Raw genomic sequence first — 8,064 nt, 5'->3', positions numbered from 1 at the left:
TATGTATGAGTACTTTACCGTTATACCAACCGTAGGAATAATTTATTGATTACCTACTTACATAACTTTGACTTTATTTTGACAAAATTTTACTATTCCGATTTTTATTATAAAATATGATCTTTAAATGAAACTGAGTCGATCTAGGTACCTACATTAAAAATTAAAAAAAGCGGCATTTCTTCAAAGTTCTTCTTCCTCGCGTTATCCCGGCATTTTGCCACGGCTCATGGGAGCCTGGGGTCCGCTTGACAACTAATCCCATGATTTGACGTAGGCACCAGTTTTTACGAAAGCGACTGCCATCTGACCTTCCAACCCAGAGGGGAAACTAGGCCTTATTGGGATTAGTCCGGTTTCCTCACGATGTTTTCCTTCAAAAACTCATTGGTACGAGCTGGGGTTTGAACCCGCGACCTCCGGATTGAAAATCGCACGCTCTTACCGCTAGGCCACCAGCGCTTTTTTTCAAAGTTCATATTATTAATAATAATTAACCTGTGTTTTTGCCTGTGCAATTGCGGACGAAGTTATCATGACGAATAACTACCGGAGATATATCCTGAAGGACGGTACGGTCGACATTTGTCGGGCATGCCGCCGTCCCGGAGAGTCACTCAGGCATATTATCTCCGGTTGTTCTCATCTTACTAACGGCGAGTACTTGCACAGACATAATCTCGTAGCCAGAATTATTCACCAGCAGCTTGCCCTCCTATACAGCCTTGTGGACCGTGAAGTGCCGTACTACAAGTACTCACCTGCACCAGTTCTCGAAAATGGTCGTGCCACGCTCTATTGGGATCGATCTATCATCACTGACAGGACTATTGTTGCCAATAAGCCTGACATCGTGCTGATAGACCGATCGCAGCGCCGGACTGTGCTCGTCGACGTCACCATCCCCCATGATGAGAATCTCGTGAAGGCCGAGAAGGACAAGTCCAGCAAGTACCTAATAGACCGCCATGTGGGATGTTGACTCGACGATCATTGTTCCGATAGTCGTGTCAGCGAACGGTCTCATAGCGAAGAGTCTCGACCAACACCTAGAGAGACTCGCTGGGTGGTTGGATCAAGGGTCAGATGCAGAAGGCGGTAATTTTGGACACGGCGCGTATAGTACGTCGGTTCCTCACTCTGCGGCCCTGACCACCGGCAGCTTGGGCCCTGCCCCGCTGCCGGCGGCACCCTAGGTTAGGTTTTTTATAATGTGTTTATATGTATTTTTATTGTTTTGTAAGGGCCAGTTGCACCAACCACATTTGACAGACTGATCCACGTCAGCCGGCGCGCCCCGGCAGTTTACTATGAAACTTTCCGTACATAAAAATTTTGCGAACTCTTTAACCATACGAACAGTTTGGTGCAACCGACCCTAAAGTGTTTTTATATTTTACTTTTATATTCATATTATAAAAATACCTAACTTAAGACGAAAAATAAATAAAGAGAATATTAACCTGTTATTACAATCAGAATACGCTTCCAGGACACTGACGTTACGCATCTACGAAGCATTTTCGCTACGTAGTGGGAAAACCATGCTATCGGCTACGACGTTGTAGAGATACAAGCGTAGCACTGCAGTAAATGAGTCAATTAAACCTACGGCCTACGATAGTCAAATAGAAAACCTAATTTTTTTTAAAGGTGGATAAAAAAACTCAGGTATATTTAAAATAAGTAAAATAACGGCTTTTTTGTATAATGACAGCGTTTTACACAAAAATAAAACGCTAATTAAATAACTTACCATATTCGAAACCTAAGAATAATATTGAGAATGGCAACATTGTGTTGTCGGTCGTATTGTCCTTTTCTAGCATATACGTCCCTCTCTCTCTCACATTCCCACCACAGAGCAGTTGGTTTTGACAGGTGTTTGACAGTTACCGCCAAAACAAATTTCCAAGTCATTGTCTCAAAATTATACATATTTACACCAGGCAGGATTAAAACTTTAGGTTTCGAATATGGTAAGTTATTTAATTAGCGTTTTATTTTTGTGTAAAACGCTGTCATTAAACAACTGTACCGATATTCGAAACCTAAGAATAATATTGAGACGTGTTTGTTATCGCCTGGTGGTGGGAAGACGCCAAGCCAATGTGATTTTAGTGATCGTTATCAACGTGCTGTATTGGTAGCAAAGTATGGTTGTCAAAAAAACAAATACGCAAGTATTTTAAACATTATATATTTCACAAATTATGAGATTGATATACATATTTTTAATCACTTATCCAAATTATACTGAATAAACGACTAAAATTTGCTCACCATATTTGGCTGTCAGTCGTTCATATCGATTGAAAAAAAATCATTTTAAATAGCTAAATGACACTTCTACGTTAACAGAAGTCACAGGAAGGTTAATTTAAGTCACTAAAATATTTCACGCAACTATAGTTGTATTTTTATGACATTAAATGTCATTTGACTTACATTGTTTTAAAAATATATTAGGGCGGAAAAGGTTTTGTACCGTAAAGAGTTATACGAGTATCTAGAGGTGTAATCCTAAAATAAGTATTTATTTTATAGTTAAGAACATAAGTGAATATTCAAATGTATTTGTTTTTTCTGCCAACCATACCCCTTGCTACGAAAACAGCACGTTGATAACGATCACTAGTGATTATACATAGTGATTGTTATCAACGTGCTGTATCGGTAGCAAAGTATGGTTGTCAAAAAAACAAATACGCAAGTATTTTAAACATTATATATTTCACAAATTATGAGATTGATATACATATTTTTAATCACTTATCCAAATTATACTGAATAAACGACTAAAATTTGCTCACCATATTTGGCTGTCAGTCGTTCATATCGATTGAAAAAAAATCATTTTAAATAGCTAAATGACACTTCTACGTTAACAGAAGTCACAGGAAGGTTAATTTAAGTCACTAAAATATTTCACGCAACTATAGTTGTATTTTTATGACATTAAATGTCATTTGACTTACATTGTTTTAAAAATATATTAGGGCGGAAAAGGTTTTGTACCGTAAAGAGTTATACGAGTATCTAGAGGTGTAATCCTAAAATAAGTATTTATTTTATAGTTAAGAACATAAGTGAATATTCAAATGTATTTGTTTTTTCTGCCAACCATACCCCTTGCTACGAAAACAGCACGTTGATAACGATCACTAAATTTATACATGTACTTATTATGTATATGTAATATTATTATATTACGAGTGTTTAATTAATTATGTAGTACACCCTTTATTTTAACACCTGTGAGGAGAGAGGTATTATGTAAAGCATACAATTTGATATACCATTATATTATGTTACTAACTTTACATTTCATATACGTACTTAATGTACTTATAAATGTTCAAAGAGAAAAAATGAGTCACCACAATGGTGCTACACTTAATTATAATTGTATGTGAAAACTAGGTAAAAGAAGATGAGATAAGTCAGTCTACTCTTCAAGGAGCATACAACATCTGTGATAAGGAGTGATGTAATTCAAGTATGAAAAGAATAAAATCATAAAGTACTCGAGTAGTTTTTATTTATAACTCCCAATTATTAACAAATTTGATAATAATTATCTAGTAAAGTAAGCAGTTGCAGGAATATAACAAGGACAAGACCTTTCTTATTTCCAGAATCCCTCGGGATTAAGTAGACGAATATTTTAAATATTCGTTATAATTCACTATCACTACCCACAAAGTTAATATTGGGTACCTACTTACTAAAATGTCATGGGGAATTACTGAATTCCTTTAATGACTGTGAGTCAGTGTGAGCTATATACTTGGTTATAGCTATAAAATGCATTTAATCCTTTGTACGCTTTACTAACGCGAACGCGAGCTAATGTACCTAAACAAACCTTACTTAAAATTGTGAAGGTTACTTTGAGAGCTTAAGCCATAACATAACACTCATGTGGGCACGCCTAGTTATGACGCTTTTTGGTGCTCTTGGCGTTCAAATGGTTAATATAGAAATGCCACAGAACCTTATCAATTATATTTGTAAAGGTGCAGGCTCATTCTGCTTATATTCATGTTTAGCTATCATCAAGTGACCTTAATTGTACTCATTAATTTCTATATATGCAGTAAGAGTAGTTTACCTTATCTGGTGCCTACTAGTAGGCATAAGCTTGATTGGTTCTGAACGCTAAAGTGGTTTAATTTATGTAAAGCATTCATAGCATTGCTTAATTCTGAATATTCAGTTTCCTCTTTCCAGTGTGTAAATTATTAAGAATAAGGTACTTAATTCGAAACCTTAGCTCATCGCATATGTGTTTTTAACCAAAATGCAAATTTGTGTGTTTATTTAGTGATCATACATTATTTGCAATAACTGTGCGGACCATGGAGTCCCCGACCTTTTGCCGGGCACCCGTGGGCCCAAAGCCAACAGCGCAGAGGCCCTTTAAGAGGGACCTATTTCATCCAATGCTAGAGTCAACACTTTGTCGAATCTATTTGATATTTATGTATACTTATCCTCCTTATGAACTAAGGATAATTGTAACTTTTTGATATCAAATATACGCCGAATTGTCAATTATTTTATATTTTGAAATACATATAATATTACTGGATTTGGACCAGTGTGCTTTTGAATACTATATCTCTGGCCTAATATATAGGCTAGTCTATTAGCATCCCGCCTCCTGGAAGGCAGTCTACAGACTTTTTAGATATATATTGATAGTAGCGCTAAGTGTGTGGACTGTGGACCTAGTTTTCCGTCACTTGACTGCATGCGATTATAGTGAACATTTTTTCAGGTCTCGGGCAAGAAGGGTACCTAGATAGGTTGAGGTCCTTAACTTGTGGATTTGGTAAGAGCAAGACACAGGCGGGATGTAAATTAATTAATCCACCATGTTTCAGGAGATTCATTTGCATTGATGCCTTCAGGTTACGCTGTACAGACAGACTAACACTTTGGCAGAGTTTTGCCGACATATAATAAATGACTGCATTTGTTTGGGTGTACATGTTCCACACCAAAGACATATTTATATATTTCAATCCATTTTTGAAAGTTTGGCGTTTCAAAATAGCTTCGCCTTTTCGCAAGGCGTGCTCCTGTTTCTCTATTTTATTGTGCAAGCGAACAGTATCACAATGCTATAATTTTGTATAAATTGAGAACTAGAGAGTCATGCCCTAGACGTGAACGCCCAGAAGTTGTGCTAGAACCTTTCGTGCAAACCATTCAGTCACTGTTTTTAAAAAACCTTTTGTAGTGGGTACATTCCACGTTCTTAAATTTGTTAAGCGTGTAGTATCAAACTATGACAAGTCATTATAAGTGAATTAAGTGGTAACAGTATCTGGTCCGTGCATAGAAGCACTTGCCCTTGAGGTTAGGGCATGGGTAGTTTATAATAAACTTAATCAGTGCATGGGAGCACTTACGATACAGGTGGTTTAAAACTTCCAAGGTCACAATACAGACATAAGGGTGTAAAATACATAATTCATAAACGCCCATTAGGCCAGTTTTGTATATTTTATTTCAAACATGCTTGTGCAGCACCGCCAGCACATAATAATTTCCCATACCATGGCAGTCAGGGATATAATAATTAAATAGGTAGGTAACCTTGGTCATATCGTGTACATAGGTAGGTACTCGTAAACATGTTAGCTGAAAGACTAGTGCTCTCGAGGCAAATATAAATTATGCAACTGTGAGCTGCTCTTACATTGGGATCATATGTATTTATTTCTAGTCTGCCTTAGCAGGCCTAGACTTCAAAGGTTTTTAGATATTCATAGGGCCGTTAAAACGGACCTTTTGTACACCTTGAGCAGGCTGTTTGTTTCACACTATGAGTAATATATATTGTAAACATAGCTTATTTCAGAATGGAATCGTAAGCTCTGTCGTGTCGCGAGCTTACCGAGCCTGATTTAATTAGAGTCCACAGATTATCTGGACCTTGGAGGATTGACCACTCCTTATTCTAATTATCAATATTCTGCCTGGGCTTATAGTCGAAATTCAGCGACTAAATTTCTTAGTATTATCTATGCCGCCCAAGTTATGAGGCTTAGCGTCTCCAGACCACAATTTTTTTATTTATATATTAGGTTGCAAAGATTTTATCATCTTTAAAATAAAAATGAGTCGAGATAGGCCTGGAATCTTAGGTTATTTTTTACCTTTTATGATTTTAGAAATGTTATTGTAAATAGTAAGTAGTTTTCACTTTTACCACAGTTAATTAGCCCAATTTTGGTTTTAGCCAACAGGGTGTTCGGGACCCTTAGAATAGATTGGTAAACAGAAATGAAAACTCTAATAACGAAGCCTTGCCTATTTCGACTGATTTTTACCCAAAACCCTTTTTACTTTCTCTAAGAGGAGATATTTACAAATTCATCTTTGTAATATTTTTCTGATTGTGGCCTACTCGCTCGCTTGTGTAATAACTATAACCATATCATTTATATTTCTGTGAATATGTCTGACATGCCTTGCGCAGGCTTCCATAGGTTATAATATCATCATCAATAACTTGACGTCAGTTTGTGAACGAATCAAAGATTCTTTGGCACACCTTACGCAGGTGGAAGCATGGCAGCCTTGCGCAGGCTTAGATAGGTACATAATATATTGGTTTTATCACAAATAACATGACGTTAGTTTGTGAACGAATAAAAAATTCTCTTAGGCACACCTCACGCAGGTGGAACCATAACAGACGTAGGTTTAAGAATATCATTCAAATCAAATACCCTGTGGGTAATATTCCCTTAGTTGCGGGTTCCTTGCTCGACAAGGTGAAAGGCTTTAAGCAGGCTTTAACAGGCACTTTTAGAGAGTGTCATTCACGGTGACGGTCAGATTTGCCAAAACTAAACTTTAACTCTACGGTTAACTAATATAATTTGACAATATGAGCCAAACCATGCGTCTTCGTCAATGAATCAATCTAAAGATTCCCGTATCGTTAATGCCCTTCCAAATCACAGGCTTCCGATTTTATTTGAAACGTTTACAAGTGTACTATTTATGTAGGTAGGTAGGTAGGCTTAAGAATTGACCCTCTTGTATGTAGTTACGTATAGAATTAATAATCAAATTATTCAAATCCAAAATAACACAAGCACATATAGCAACTACATGCAAGAGTTCTTTCCTTAACCTTTTTAGGCTGTAAGAACCTGCTAAGTTATTTATTTAAGTAGGTACCTACCTACATTTTAACATTTTTTTTTTTTTTTTTTTAAATCAACGATCTAGTTGGAGAGATATAAGTTGGTAGATAAAGAGTGAAATACTTCACGATTTCGCATGTCATTCTTGCGCAGAGCCATGCTAATCTCTCTCTATGTCTAGTCAGGTTTAAGTTTATGTACTGCCGAAGTACTCACTTTCCACAAAAATAAATGCAATGTTTGCGATGTAGGTTTGTTCGTTACCTTGTGTCCCTCAGAGCGGAAATAGAAGCCCCGCGAAGCGGGGCTTCGTCGACTCCTAAGCGGGTACACATTATTTATCAGCAAGTTTATTACCAAAAAATAAATTTTGCAATAAATATTATATTAACCTGGAACGGGATAAAAAGACAAATTGCTGATAGATACTTGGACAGATAAAACCTACACGTCTATAAGCTTCTACTTTCATACGTAGGTTCTACGTAACACGTATTAACTATCCGATCCTTTCGTATTCGAAAACACAAATCACTTGAAAACTGAAGGGTATGCCTCCACAGATCACCATTTAAGTATTATAATTTCAACCGTTATTATACACACACACAAAGATTTAAACTAACAAGACTCTGAAGAGACTTAATGCAGGTATAAAATTAAATTATAACGGTGACACGTGCACGCTTTACCAGCTCGATGTGTTTTCTAACATGTGTTTTAGTATTTTCATTGGCATAGCCACGGTGCGCGCAGGCAGCCTTTGAAAACACTTGCACATCACTATTCCGGATCGTTTTTATTTGCTAGATAGTTTAACGGACAACTAAATTTAAATATTTATTTCGAACGGCAAAAGCCGTTAGAAACTGTTTTTCAATATAGTCAGCTAAAC

At 36.6% G+C, this 8,064-nt stretch overlaps 1 non-coding gene across 1 annotated transcript; it reads right to left on the bottom strand.

Moving 5' to 3' along the window:
- Nucleotides 1-7,277: 7,277 nt before the first annotated feature.
- Nucleotides 7,278-7,381, bottom strand: LOC134792559 (U6 spliceosomal RNA). Its single transcript, XR_010144455.1, has one exon. It is a non-coding gene; the product is annotated as a U6 spliceosomal RNA (small nuclear RNA).
- Between the last annotated feature and the right edge of the window lie 683 nt (nucleotides 7,382-8,064).

The sequence above is a fragment of the Cydia splendana genome, chromosome 7 (assembly GCF_910591565.1).
Source record: "Cydia splendana chromosome 7, ilCydSple1.2, whole genome shotgun sequence".
Taxonomy (NCBI): Eukaryota; Metazoa; Arthropoda; class Insecta; order Lepidoptera; family Tortricidae; genus Cydia; species Cydia splendana.
The sequence above is the reverse complement of the archived record's forward strand: the minus strand, read 5'-3'. Positions and strand labels throughout refer to the sequence as shown.